This window comes from Somniosus microcephalus, chromosome 7 (genome assembly GCF_052327205.1).
Source record: "Somniosus microcephalus isolate GS21.2 chromosome 7, FLI_Smic_1.0, whole genome shotgun sequence".
NCBI lineage: Eukaryota > Metazoa > Chordata > Chondrichthyes > Squaliformes > Somniosidae > Somniosus > Somniosus microcephalus.
Genome location: NC_140993.1, coordinates 84,411,604 through 84,426,444, shown reverse-complemented (window position 1 = coordinate 84,426,444; position 14,841 = coordinate 84,411,604). Strand labels below are relative to the sequence as shown.

At 44.6% G+C, this 14,841-nt stretch overlaps 1 protein-coding gene across 1 annotated transcript in view; it reads left to right on the top strand.

The window, feature by feature from the left end:
- Positions 1 to 14,841, top strand: part of necab1 (N-terminal EF-hand calcium binding protein 1) — a 438,822-nt gene that overhangs the window by 78,883 nt on the left and 345,098 nt on the right. The window lies entirely within an intron of this gene.

Here is a 14,841-nt window from a genome sequence, read left to right as displayed (position 1 = left end):
TTTAAAATCCTCATTGTCTACCACCCTCCCAAGCTTCACCCCAAGTCTCTCCTTGAGATAGCTTTCCTCCCTCACCCTCGACAATGAGTGACTCCTCATCCTCAGTGATTTCCACCTCCCTCTCTTCTGAATTTACGACCTTACTGTCCTCTCAAAGCCTCTCTTTTAATATAAATCCTCTTACAAACATTTATGGCCACCTGCTAAACCTTGTCATCTTCTGTGGCATCTGCTCCCATGATCTCAATCACTGACAAGGCCATCTCCAACCATTTCCTTCTGTCCTTTTCCACACACCTCCCTCTATTCCTTCCAACTCCTCTGCCTTCTCTGTCTAGCCATGGAGAAAATTCTCCGAGAAGTCACTTACGACTGTACTTTCAAACTCCCAACTGCCTCTTCTTTAAAATCCCTTAGGTTTTTCACTTGCCATGATACTTCTGCAGCTGTCAATTTGCTCAACCACTCCTTCACCTCAACCTTACATGCCCTGTTCCCCAGTAAAACATTTGCTCTCTCCCATCTTTGCTGTTCCCCCAGTATGGCCCCTATATTGCTGCCTCAACAACAAGGAACACACTGTATCTGGTGTATAACAGGTTTAGCCATTCATTACCAGATCTGGCTGGGCCACAACTAGCTTTATTGGTCCTCACTCTCCTCTGCGAAAACTACCTGCTACTCCAGGATCATACTGGAGAGTAAAGATAATGTCCAGCTTCTTTTCTCCACTACAAACCATCTCCTCTCCCCTGCCGCTCCACCCTCACAATCCACCAAGTGTGAGGAGCTCATGGACCTTTTTGTCATCAAGATTGAGACCATCCATTCAGCTACCTCTGCTGTTCCCCTTCTTTCCCTTGCCTAATAAGGAGAGGGCATATAAATTGGCCAGAAAAAGCAATAATCCTGAGGACTGGGAGCAGTTTAGGATTCAACAAAGGAGGAAAAAGGGATTAATTAAGAAAGGGAAAATAGAATATGAGAGTAAGCTTTCAGGGAACATAAAAACTGACTGTAAAAGCTTTTATAGATATGTGAAGAGAAAAAGATTAGTGAAGTCAAGCGTAGGTCCCTTACAGTCAGAATCAGGGGAATTTATAATGGGAAACAAGGAAATGGCAGACCAACTAAATGCATACTTTGGTTCTGTCTTCACAAAGGAGGACACAAATAACCTCCCAGAGTTGCCGGGGAACATAGGGTCTGATGAAAGGGTGGAACTGAAAGAAATCAGTATTTGTAGGGAAATGGTGTTCGGAAAATTGATGGGACTGAAGGCTGATAAACCCCCAGGGCCTGATAATCTACATCCCAGGATACTTAATGAAGTGGCCCTAGAAATAGTAGATGCATTGCTGGTCATCTTCCAGAACTCGATAGACTCTGGAACGGTACCCATGGATTGGCGGGTAGCTAATGTTACCCCACTATTCAAAAAAGGTGGTAGAGAAAAGGCGGGGAATTATAGACCGGTAAGCTTGACATCAGTAGTGGGGAAAATGCTAGAGTCCATTATAAAAGATGTAATAGCAGAGCACTTGGAAAGCAGTGACTGGATCGGACAAAGTCACCATGGATTTACAAAAGGTAAATCATGCTTGACTAATCTACTGGAATTTTTTGAGGATGTAACTGGTAAAATAGATAAGGGAGAACCAGTGGATGTGGTGTATTTGGACTTTCAGAAGGCTTTCGATAAGGTCCCACATAAGAGATTAGCATGCAAAATTAAGGCACATGGGATTGGGGCAAGGTATTGACTTGGATAGAGAACTGGTTGGTGGACAGAAAGCAAAGAGTTGGAGTAAACGGATCGTTTTCCGAGTGGCAGGCAGTGACTAGTGGGGTACCGCAAGGATCGGTCCTAGGACCCCAGCTGTTCACAATATATATTAAGGATCTGGACGAGGGAATTGGATGTAATATCTCCAAATTTGCAGATGACACAAAGCTGGGTGGGAGGGTATGCTGTGAGGAGGATGTCGTGAAACTCCAGTACGATTTGGACAGGTTGGGTGATTGGGCAGAAACATGGCAAATGCACTATAATGTGGATAAATGTGAGGTTATCCACTTTGGTGGCAAAAACAGGAAGGCAGATTATTATTTGAATGGCAATAGATTGGGAGAAGGGGAAGTGCAAAGAGACATGGGTGTTCTTGTGCACCAGTCGCTGAAGGTAAGCATGCAGGTGCAGCAGGCGGTTAAGAAGGCAAATGGTATGTTGGCCTTCGTAGCAAGAGGGTTCGAGTACAAGAACAAGGATGTCTTGCTGCAGTTGTACAGGGCCTTGGTGAGACCACACCTTGAGTATTGTGTGCAGTTTTTGGTCACCTTACCTGAGGAAGGATGTTCTTGCCATGGAAGGAGTGCAGCGAAGATTCACCAGGCTGATACCTGGGATGTCAGGAATGACGTATGAGGAGAGATTGTGTCGATTCGGCTTATACTCACTGGAGTTTAGAAGATTGAGAGGGGATCTCATCGAAACCTATAAAATTCTGTTACGCCTGGACAGACTAGATGCAGGAAGGATGTTTCTGATGGCCGGGGAGTCCAGAACCAGGGGTCATAGTCTAAGGATAAGGGGTAAGCCATTTAGGACTGAAATCGGGAAGAATTTCTTCACCCAGAGAGTGGTGAACCTGTGGAATTCTCTGCCACAGAGGGTGGTGGAGGCCAGTTCATTAAGTATATTCAAGAAAGAGTTGGATATATTTCTTAAGGCTAAAGGGATCAAGGGATATGGGGAGAAGGCAGGGACAGGGTACTGAATTTGGATGATCAGCCATGATCTCATTGAATGGCGGAGCAGGCTCGAAGGTCCGAATGGCCTACTCCTGCTCCTATCTTCTATGTTTCTATGTTTCTATGTAAACCTCCCCTCTGCCTTAGCCCCAAAATTGTGTCTCTATCTAATTTCTTTCCCATTTCTCTTCATGCCCTCTCCGAGCTCTTCTTGTCCATGAGACTCATCTCCTGTTCCCTTGACCCATTTCCCACTAAACTGCTAATCATACAACTTCCCTTCCTGGCCCCCATGCTAGCTGATATTGTAATTAGATCCCTCTCTACTCCTACTGGCCTCATCCTTTTCAAGATGGCTGTCATCATACCCTTTCTATACAAAACTCACCTTTACCCCGCTGTCCTTGCAAACTATAGCTCCATAACCAATCTCTCCTTCTATCTTAAATCCTTGAACAGTCACATTCCAAATCTGTGCCCATTTTCCCCGCAACTCCCTGTTTGAATCTCCACATAAGGTTTCTGTCCCTCTCACAGAACAGAAATGACCCTAACCAAAGTCACAAATTACATCCTCTGTGACGGTGACCATAGTGCATTATTTTCCTTCTTGATTTCTTTGCAATCTTTGACACGGTGATGTAGGACTTTCTCCTACTACTGTTCAGACCTCGAGAATTAAAAATAAGCGTAACAATAACAGATAAGTTTGTGATCAATAAAAGTGGTCTTTATTCACACTACAGTTTAAAAATTCAAGCTTATATAGAAGCACCCTCGGCAATGTACATGCCCACAGTTTATAATTCGACTGTACATAAAAATAACCCCAGCAATGTATATGCCCACAGTTTAATAAAGCCGTACATAGAAGTACCCCCAGCAATTCATATGCTCCACAGTTTAGGCAAACGTACATAAAAGTATCCCGAGCAACATAGTTTACTTTAGCAATTTATGTGCTCTATGTCTGTCTTCCATACATACTTACACCACTCCTCGGTTGGTCAGTGGTAGGCTGCAAAAGTTGACTGGCCATTTCAAACAGCCCCCTTTGTCCCTTTTGAATTTCCGCGCTCCTGTGTCTTTCCTTTATAGTGCCCTCCAGCATGTGTTCCACGTATATCTCCAGTTTCACTCCCAACCTTCCCCGATTGCTGCTCCTTCTGCATAATATGCCCATGTTCCTGTGATGTATGTGGGGGCGGGACTTCCTCTTCATCTGGTGCCTCCCCTTCCTGTCCATGTGGTCTTCCAAACAAAGGACCATATGCTGACCTTCTCCATTTTGAATCCTTACAGACAAAGGAACACATACTGACCTCCTCCATTTTGAATCTGTCCATTATCATCTCACAATTCATTCACAATTTCGATCCCCACATGGTAGCACCGGTTTTATTACGTGTATAGCAGCGTGTATAGCAGCTTACAGTGACCACACCATCCTAACTTCAATGTCTCTCCTCCACTGTCTGTTGTGTCGGTACCTTTCTACCAAGACACAATTTAGGACTCAGAACTCAGAGATTCAAACATGAAGTGCTTTATTGGAAGGAAAGGAAGCTCTGAAGTGTTCCGAACAAAGAGAGCTAAACTTAACAGAGAACACCCAACCATTTATCTCCTGTGACAGCGCCACCACAGGTGGGAGGAGAACACACAATAGAACACACAATACATAACATTTCCTCCCCTCTTAAATGGAAGGTCCACATTATTCCTCAACAGGTAAGTTACTTTCAATGCACTCAACGAACCTAGGGTAGAGGTAGACTGCCTCAAACCCTGACTTTACCCTGGGGTTTATTCTGCCCCAGTCTTGTGGGTAAGTCACTAAGCCTACAGATCCAAGCATCTTGGAGGCCGCCGCTCTCTGACAGGATACCGGCGGTCATCGCTGGCTTCCACAGCAGTAGGCATTGACACAGGCCTGGATGGAGAAGGTGCCTGTGTCAGTCGAAAGTCAGGAGTTTGCACAGGTGGAACAGTCTCCTTGACTTCCTCTGTTGGAGAAGAGCACTGTGGCAAAGGATGCTGGTTTGCGGTATCATCCGGAAACAGTTCAGGCCAACCAGCCGTTGGAGCCTTTGTGGCTGTCTCTGCTCCTAGCAACAGTTGTTCTGTGTGTCTTCTCCAGACGACGTCCTCAGCAGTCTCAACCGTGTAAGACACAGGGCCTGTCTGCGCAATCACCGTAGCAGGAGCCCATTTCAGTCCAGTGTTGTAGTTTCGAGCTAGGACGTGCTCTCCCGGATGAAACCGTCTCTCCTTGGCTCTTTTCTCTCTCTTTTCAACTTGAGCTTGTTGTTGACAATGGACAACCTGCTCTGCCCTTGGAAGTTTGAGTAAGTCAAAACTTGTCCGCAACTGCCTCTTCATCATGAGCGAAGCGGGGGAAGTTTTGGTTGTGGCATGCGGCTCGTTCCTGTAGGACAACAGGAAGCTGTTCAGACATTGCTCGATTGAGCCCTGACCTTGCGATGCCTTCAAGGCATGCTTCAAAGTTTGCACAAACCTTTCTGCCTGGCCGTTAGTAGAGGGATGATAGGGCGCAGACCTGATGTGTTGGACACCATTCACATGCAGGAAGGTTGCAAACTCCTGTGATACAAATTGTGGACCGTTGTCACTTACGAGTTGTTCCGGTGAGCCATAACGGCTGAACATCTCACCAAGTTTCTCAATTGTTTTCTCTGCCGTGGTAGACCTCATCACAGCGACCTCCGGCCACTTGCTACGAGCGTCCACAACCACCATAAACATCTGCTCTTCGAAAGGACCGGCGAAGTCCACATGTACTCGCTGCCACACTTCTGCAGGCCAATCCCAGGGGTGTAGGGTTGCCAGCTGTGGAACATTCCAGACCCTTTGACATGGGGAACATGTTTTGGCTTTCTCCTCAATATTCCCATCGAGTCTTAGCCACCAGAAGTAGCTTCTTGCCATTTCCTTCATCCGAACCATCCCACTGTGGCCTGTATGAAGTTGTTGCAGTATAGGTTCCCTCAGAGGTGGCGGAATGATGACACGGCGTCCCCAAAGAAGACAACCTGCCTGGATGGAGAGCTCATTTCTTTTTGAAACGTAAGGTTTCAAACTAGGAGAATCTCCTATAGCTCTCCCTCGAATGACATCGTCCATTACCTCAGACAGGACTGGATCGTTGCGGGTGTACCTTCGCACCTGAACTGCAGTGACAGGTGCTCCCTCCACTTGTCTAAAGTAGAAGATGTCTATCTGACGAGGCTCTGGGGGAGTAACAGGCAAGGGTAGCCTCAAGAGACCGTCTGCGTTGCCGTGCAAGTCTGATTTGCGATATTTGATGTCGTATGTGTGTCCTGACAACAGTAAAGCCCACCTTTGCATCCTGCTTGCAGCGAGAGACGGAATTCTGGTGTGGGGCCCGAAGATTGAAGTCAATGGACGGTGGTCCGTCAGGAGTGTGAACCTTCTCCCAAACAGGTACTGATGAAATGTTCGAATTCCAAAAACGATTCCCAAGGCCTTGCGCTCGATCAGCGCATAGTTACTCTCGGCCTTGTTCAAGGTGCGTGATGCGAAGGCGATAGGTTTCTCTTCACCCGAAGGCATGATGTGGGATATGACTGCTCCCACACCATATGGTGATGCATCACATGCTAGCTGCACGGGTAGCTTTGGGTCGAAGTGTGTCAGGACCTCCGATTTCAGCAATGCTTTCTTTGCTTGGGCGAAAGCTTCGTTGCACAGTTCAGTCCATTTCTATGTTTTGCCTTGACATAGCAACATTGCTGAAGCCGTTACATCAGTTGCTAAGTCTGGAATAAACTTCCCATAGTAGTTAAGTAGCCCCAGAAATGAACGTAACTGGCTCACATTCTGGGGTGCTGGGGCCTCCACGATCGCCTTGACCTTTGACGGCGCCTTATGCAGGCCAGTAGCGTCAATCACATGCCCCAGGTACTCAACTGAAGACTGAAAGAATTCACATTTGTCTTTACGAACTCTGAGTCCGTACTCTTTCAGTCGTTGTAGTGTCGCATCCAAGTTCAGAAGATGATCCTCCTCATTTGTCCCAGTGACAAGGATGTCGTCCAGGTAGCACTGGACTCCTGGCAGTCCACTCAAAATCTGATCCATTGCCCTTTGGAATAGAGCAGGGGCCGACGTAATTCCAAACGGAAGGCAGCAGTACCTGTATAGCCCCTTGTGTGTCACAATTGTCAGCAGCTCCTTTGATTTGTCATCGACATGCATTTGTAGATAAGCCTGGCATAAGTCTATTTTGCTGAACTTTTGCCCTCCGGCCAGGCCCGTAAATAGATCAATGAGGGGAAGAGGGTACTGTTCCACAGACAGCACCGGGTTAATAGTCACTTTAAAATCCCCGCAGATTCGAACAGATCCATCCTTTTTCAGGACAGGAACAATGGGTGTGGCCCATTTGCTCACGCTCACAGGTTCCAGGACTCCATTCTCGACTAAGGCCTCCAAGTTAGCCTCAACTTTTCGCCTAATTGCATAGGGTACAGGTCGGGCTTTGTGGAACTTCGGCTTGCTGTCAGGTTTAATGTCCAGTCTCACGCTGATCTTTTTCATGCTCCCAAGTTCCCCATTGAAGAGTTCTGCATGTTTGTTTAACACTGCAGTCAGACCTGACTCCCCTTTTGACATCATGCGGACTGCAGGCCAGTCCAGCGTGATTTTCTCTAGCCACGAACGTCCCAGTAGCGATGGGTAATTTCCCTTTACCACATATAGTGGCAGTTTTGCAGTCTGTCCGTTCAATTTAACTGTCACCTCAATGACGCCTCTCATGGCCACAGGTTCGCCGGTATACGTCTTTAGCACAATGTTTGTTGGCTGAAGGGTAAGATGCTTTAGCATTTTGTTGTAGACAGTGTCTGAAACAAGGGACACAGCCGCGCCTGTGTCCACCTCCATCCGCACTGATTGTCCCTCCACCAGTGGTGACACCCAGTAGCCATTTGAATCACCTGCAACCGTCAGTATGTGCACCTCTTCCTCCTCAGAGGTGTCGCTCCCCTCTGTTTTGCTTGTTCCATCATACTGCACTGAATGAACACTCTTTTTCCTCTCTTGTCCAAGTACAGACATTTTGTTTCCATGCTTCCCAGGTCTGTCTGTTCTTTTTTTACCTCTACAGGCACGTTCAATGTGACCCTTTTTGCCAGAATTTCAGCATTCCAGCTCCGTACACCAGCAGTCATTAGCGTGATGACCCGTTTTCCCACAACGGTAACATGTGCCGTTCCGCACACCTTTAGGCTCAGACGACACCTTGTGAACTCTCCCTGTTGAACTCAACTGGTGAGCCTCCTTTTCCGCCATCTCCATGGAGACACTAACTTCAATGGCCTTTTCAAGAGTAGGGTTGTCCTCAGTAAGAAGGCGCTTCTGTGTGGCTGCATTTTGCAGACCACACACAAGTCTGTCTCTAATGGTGTCATTCAGCACCTCCTTGAACTGGCAGTGTTCCGACAACCTTTTTAAAGCAGCAATAAACATCGTCACTGATTCCCCCTCCTCTTGATTCCGTTTGTGAAATCTAAATCTCTCAGCAATAACCAGAGGTTTTGGTGAAAAATGTGCTCCAAGAATTTCCACTAGTTGCTTATATGTTTTAGTTCCTGGCTTATCTGGCTGCATGAGGCTGCGAAGTAAATTGAATGTCTTCGGCCCGATTACACTCAAAAAGGTAGGCACGACCTTTTCATTTGCCACCGCATTCGCCAATACAAAATAGTCAAAACGTTCCGTATATGCGCTGCATTGCTCCACATTTTCATCAAAATCACCGATGTTTCCTAATATAGTAGCCATCTCACGTTTCAAATTACATTTTCTGTTTACTCACTGTACCCGTAACGTACGCAGATTCATCCGCTCCTCGTCGCCACTTGTTGTGTCGGTACATTTCTACCTAGACACAATTTAGGACTCAGAACTCAGAGATTCAAACATGAAGTGCTTTATTGGAAGGAAAGGAAGTTCTGGAAAGTTCCGAACAAAGAGAGCTAAACTTAACAGAGAACACCCAACCATTTATCTCCTGTGACAGCGCCACCACAGGTGGGAGGAGAACACACAATAGAACACACAATACATAACACTGTCCAGCTCAATGGGACTGCTCTTGCTTGGTTCCACACTTACCTATTAAATCATAAGCAGAGCACCTCTAGCAATGGCTTCTCCTTCCTCTTGCACTGGTATCTCTGGAATCTCCTAAGGATCTATCCTTGCCTCCTCCCCATTTCTTCATCTACATTGCTGCCAATTGGCAGCCTCATCGAGAAATATGGGGTCAACCATGCTGATGCCACCCAGCACTACCTTTCCACCAGTTTTCTTGACCCTCCACTTCCTCAGTGTTGTCAGAATTTTTATCCACCAACCAGTCATGGATGAGCCTGAGTTTCCAGCAGCTAATCTTTGGGAATACCAATCTTTGGCCCTCGACACAAACTCCGGACCCTTGCTACTGAATCCCTTCCTCTCCCCAGCCACTGTTGCAGGGTGAACCAGACTGTTCGCAACATCAGCGTCCTACTTCACCCCAAGCTGCTTTCTGACCCCATATCCTCTCCATCACAAAGCCAATTATTTTCACCTCCAATAACATTGCTCCCCTCTGCCCTTACCTCAGCACACCCCCTGCAGAAATCCTTTCTTACCTCCAGACTTGATTGTTCCAATGCTCTCCTGCCCAACCTCCCATCTTCCAATCTCTGAAAATTTCAGCTCATCTAAAACTCTGCTGCCTGTATCATATGCCATAGTAAGTCCTGCTCACCCATCACTCCTGTCTTTGCTGACCTATCCCATCCATGGCTTTGCCCATTTTTAACTTTGCATCTTCCTCCAGCAGGACAACCTGCACCACCCCCACCCCCCAGATTCCCTGCTCCTTGAACTCTGACCTCTTGTGCATCCCATTTCCTTTCACTCCTCTAGACTGTGCCTTCAGCCATTAGTCACTATGTTATAGAATTCCCTTTCTAAGCTCCTAAGCTGCTCTAACTCCCTCTCCTCCTTTAAGACCACCCTTACAACCCATTCTTTAGCCAAGCTTTTGGCTGCCCTCCTAATAGCTCCTTCATTGGTTCTGCATTAATTTCTTTATGTTTACAGCACTGTGAATGCACCTTGAGATGTTTTTCTATATTAAAAATACTATATAAATGCAAATTCTTGTTGCGAGGATGAAAGCAAGAATGAGTAGGACCCCTGTTGGGCAGAGGGAAGATCTTGTCACTCTCTAATTTTGGCTAAGTGGGAATAACAGCCTATCGGTTAGGGACAGGACCGATTACTGGTCAGTAACTGCCTTCGGAATGGTGGGCCTCTTCATATGACTATGCACATTGATCCAGTTGTTTGATTGAAAGAGAAGAATAATATTATTATAAACAATTACATTTCTTTAAAAATGCTTTACTTTGGGAAATACTTACCTTTGGCCCAGGGAGTCTGTAATAAAGGCAAACTGATTCTTGGAGGGTAATTTTGACCTTGGCCGATAGTGCAAATTGAGGGATAGCGCACTGGCAGCCCATTGAAATCAATGGAAATGAAAATTGCGAGAGATATAAAACGGGCTACTAATTTATAATGGAGCTGGAGGGTAACACTCAACTAACGTTAAATGACAGGCTTTTAACACTAACAAGGCCAACCAAAGTGCTACCTATAGGTGTAATGGGTACTGCAGGTAAGTGCTGATGCTTTTAAAATGGGTTTTCCCATTGACAAAGCCTGACTTTTCAAAGTATTTTGAGATGAATTGTTGCAACCCACTCAGCATTTTTATATCATAGATAAATAAATAAAATTACATCTTTGTCATTACAGCATTGTACTCATCACATGCACTCACTCACTATAAAAACAGACATGTACAGAAATATATTTCTTCCCTCCGCACATTTATGCACCATTTTGGACAGGCCAACCTTAATCCAAAATATCCAAATAGCGCCAAATTGAAAGATCCTGCAAATTAAACTAAACTGAAATAATTCCTTACTTTAGTCTCAGAATTTGCTTTGAGTTCCATTATCAGTTGAGAGGTGATTTGATATATTTTAATTTTGCAACATTTTATTCAGAATGATAATTGACAGTGCAGAAAGAACATTTGTACTTTTTATAATCAAAATACAATGGGAGTGCTGTATTTTTTATTCGTTCATGGGATTTGGGCATTGCTGGCTTTTTATTCCAGATTTATTTAATTAACTGAATTTAAATTCCCCAGCTGTCATTTGAGCTCATGTCCCAACAGATTATTAGTCCAGGCCTCTGGATTACTAGCCCAGTAACATAACCACTATGTTACCGTTCCCACTGTTGCACATGTAAAATTCAGGACCAATCACTGAGTGATTTGGGTGAGTTATAACAGAACTTAAATCCTGGAATGAGGCCTAATGGTTCCCTTTAGAAGTGCTTATCATTGAAAATAATGATACAATGGCAAAGGACTACTTAAAATGTAAAAAGTACCACTCGCAAATATTTGCAACCGCAAATGTTATGAATTGTTCTGTTACAAAGAATAACAAGAGATTGGGGGACCACTTTTTTTCAACTCAGATTTTTTGGTTGCACATGACACAATCGTTCTCCAACCAAGAGGATGACTATACATTCTGTTCTTTTGCCATCTACCAGGAATCATGATTTGATTCAACCTACAATTTTTCTTTGTCTGGACTGGCTAAGATCAGGATCTCATTGTGTGGGAAATCACAGAGGCAAATTTACATTCTCACTATTCAGTCGTTCAACATTCCCTTTCATTTTGAATTGAAGACTCATGTAAGTTGAAATCTGAATGCTGCTAAAGAAAACCTGAGCAGAGCACAACAATAAAACAGGAGGAGCTGGCAGGAACTGAGATCATCAAAAGGCCAATATGCCCGCCTCACACTGAAGATCTTTACCCGATGATAGATGGACATATTGAAAAGTAGCTTCAGGAACTCCAGGTTGCTATTAGCAATGGTATCTTTATTCTGTGCTGTTGAGAAGAAACCTCACAGGAACTAGAGAATTTGTCATAGGTTAGGATTAGATTATATAGCGGCCAGAAAAGGTCTGTGAGAATATTTAAATATTTAATTTTTCTCAATGGAAAGTTGAAGAACTTCTAAAGGTCTGACAGGCTGGTGGAAATAATAAATAAAGGAACTGTCAAGTCAGAGGCTTGATAGGTACAAATGTATCTGCAGAAGATAAGCGTTGAAATTGTCATATGTCTCCTTACCTTCCTTTAGAGAGGACATGATGCATTCTATTAGACTAAGGATCTATTTCATAGAAATTATTTACTAAACATAAAATATTTACTGGAAGTTGAGGCTTACGATCAGATGTCTTAAGAATTTCGACAATGGAGACAATAATATGTGGTGCAGAATATGTGAATTGTGAAGATGCTCTTAGCTTTAGGAGAATGACTCAGCACAGTGCATATGCTCGCAACATTGGGGACAGATGCTCTTCACAAGAAAGAACTGATTGCCAAACTCGTCTGGATGGAAAAAAATACAAGATCTAAGCAATGAGTCACTTCCAGAAGGGGTACACTAGTGCAATGAGAAGCAGATACAGGAATACACTGGAAAAGGCAAGTAATACATTGCTGATCCTAGTTATCCAGCCAGAAGAGGACACTTTACAGCACAAGCCATAACTCAAAGTAATACTTCAATAGGGAAGCACAGACTTCCATAAGAACAGGGAATCTATGACTTGTCATAAACTATTTTATGAGGCCTAAAGTTTTCTAGTATGGTTCTCACCCTACATTTTAATATGTGGAGATATATTAACCACTTTTCAATTCACAGGGGTATGTCCTGAATCGAGTCAACTTTTAAAATGACAATTAAACTTTTGCTACATTAGAACCATAGAAGTTTACAGCACAGACGGAAATATTTGGCTCTTTGGCTCTTTGCTAGAAAAATCAAAAACTAATCCCACTTCCCAACTTCTATCCCCACATCCTTTAAAACTTATGGATGAAAGTAATTTGGATCGAGTGCATTGTCTGTTTTAGGAGCATCTAAGCTTTATTGTCATTATCCAGATACTGCCTATGGCCTCTTTTATTGTTCTTGGAAATCTAATTCTTGATTTAGCCAAATTTACATTCCAGCCAGTGCCACAAAGTAAGACAAACGTGAGTTTGATCCTCCATCAATTCCTGAGGCTGAGTAATTTCCTTGCAACGGGGAGGGAAAAATCAGAAGGCAGACTCTTGCTCTTGCCTGATCAATACAAAGCTCCTCCTGCTACTGGGCCTAAGGCTGTAGTCTGGGGGCAGGCCATTTGTGTGCTCTCTTGGCGTTTATAGACTAGACAGTAATTTTGGTGGGGGTTCTCCTATCTCCCATCGTAAATTTGGTGGAAGATCGGCAGAAACCCTGGAGAAATGCCATAAATGGCTGATTAGGAGATTGATGACCCCCGTAGAAATGTTATCCCTATATATCTTAATGCACTGCATAAGAACGAGCAGTAGAGAGTTTAGGGTTGCAATACAAGAAAGAACTGATAGAATATGACTTGGTAGCAGCATGGCTTTGGATAAAGTAGTCTTTGAAGTTTAGCAGCACAGTCAGTCATGATAATTTAGTATGGTGATGGGAGATAATCATTTTTCCTTGTTACTTGTCTCCTGTCTTCACAAACACCCAACATTCACATCTCAGTTCTGCACTCAGTCATTAAATCTAAATATTCCTTGTAAACATCTATCTTTGGTCAAAATTACATCCAGACCCAAGTTCCAAGCCTAATTCCTGCTTTTGACATTTTTTTTTCCAGTAGATACTTCTTCAGTTTTCACCTTTTCATTCCTCATTGTGTTTGAGCAAGAAGAAACGGGGAGAAATTCAACTCATGGCCATTCATTTTGGACCTGAGAAACTGGCGGCCAGGAGTTAAAAATTGGGAGTGACAACTCGAGCCGGAATTTTCTGGAGTCTGTGCGGATGCAATCGGAGGTGGGTTGGGTGGGAAATTTGAAATATCTTGCAGCGGGTCGGGAACCCACCGACATTCCGCTCCCACGCACCTTTCCCTCGGGCGCATTTGACGGTGCTGCAGCGACCCGAACGGCAGAGGCGGCTGAGCTAATTTAAATCATTCTTAGGTACTTGTCAGACCCTTAAGAGTCTTTTTAATCCTACCTTTCAAATTTCACTGGATGACCACGGGAAACATGCAGCTCGGGAACCACATCTGTCAACCTGAAGCGGAAGCTCAGTGGCCATTGATCCAGCTGATCAGTGCACATCATGGAAAGCACAATAAAAACTCTCACCTCATAGCTGATCACTTTCCTCAGGCAGAACAACAACAACAACTTGTATTTATATAGTGCCTTTAACATAGTAAAACATCCCAAGGCACTTCACAGGAGTATTAGAAGACAAAATATTTGACACCGAGCCACATAAGGAGAAATTAGGGCAGGTGGCCAAAAGCTCGGTTAAAGATGTAGGTTTTAATGAGCATCTTAAAGGAGGAAAGAGAGGTAGAGAGGCGGAGAGGTTTAGGCAGGGAATTCCAGAGCTTAGGGCCTAGGCAACAGAAAGCATGGCCACCAATGGTTGAGCGATTTTGATCAGTGATGCTCAAAAGGGCAGAATTAGAGGAGCACAGATATCTTGAGGGGGGCTGTGGGGCTGAAGGAGAATACAGACATAGGGAGGGGCGAAGCCATGGAGGGATTTGAAAACAAGGATGAGAATTTTGAAATCGAGGCAATGCTTAACCGGGAGCCAATGTAGGTCAGCAAGCACAGGGGTGATGGGCGAACAGGACTTGGTGCGAGTTAGGACATGGGCAGCCGAGTTTTGGATCACCTCAAGTTTATGTATGGTAGGATGTGGGAGGCCAGCCAGGAGTGCGTTGGAATAGTCAAGTCTAGAGGTAACAAAGGCATGGATGAGAGTTTCACCAGCGGATGAGCTGAGGCAGGGGCGGAGGCGGACAATGTTACAGAGGTGAAAATAGGCAGTCTTAGTTATGCTGTGTCTATGGGGTCGGAAGCTAATTTCAGGGTCAAAT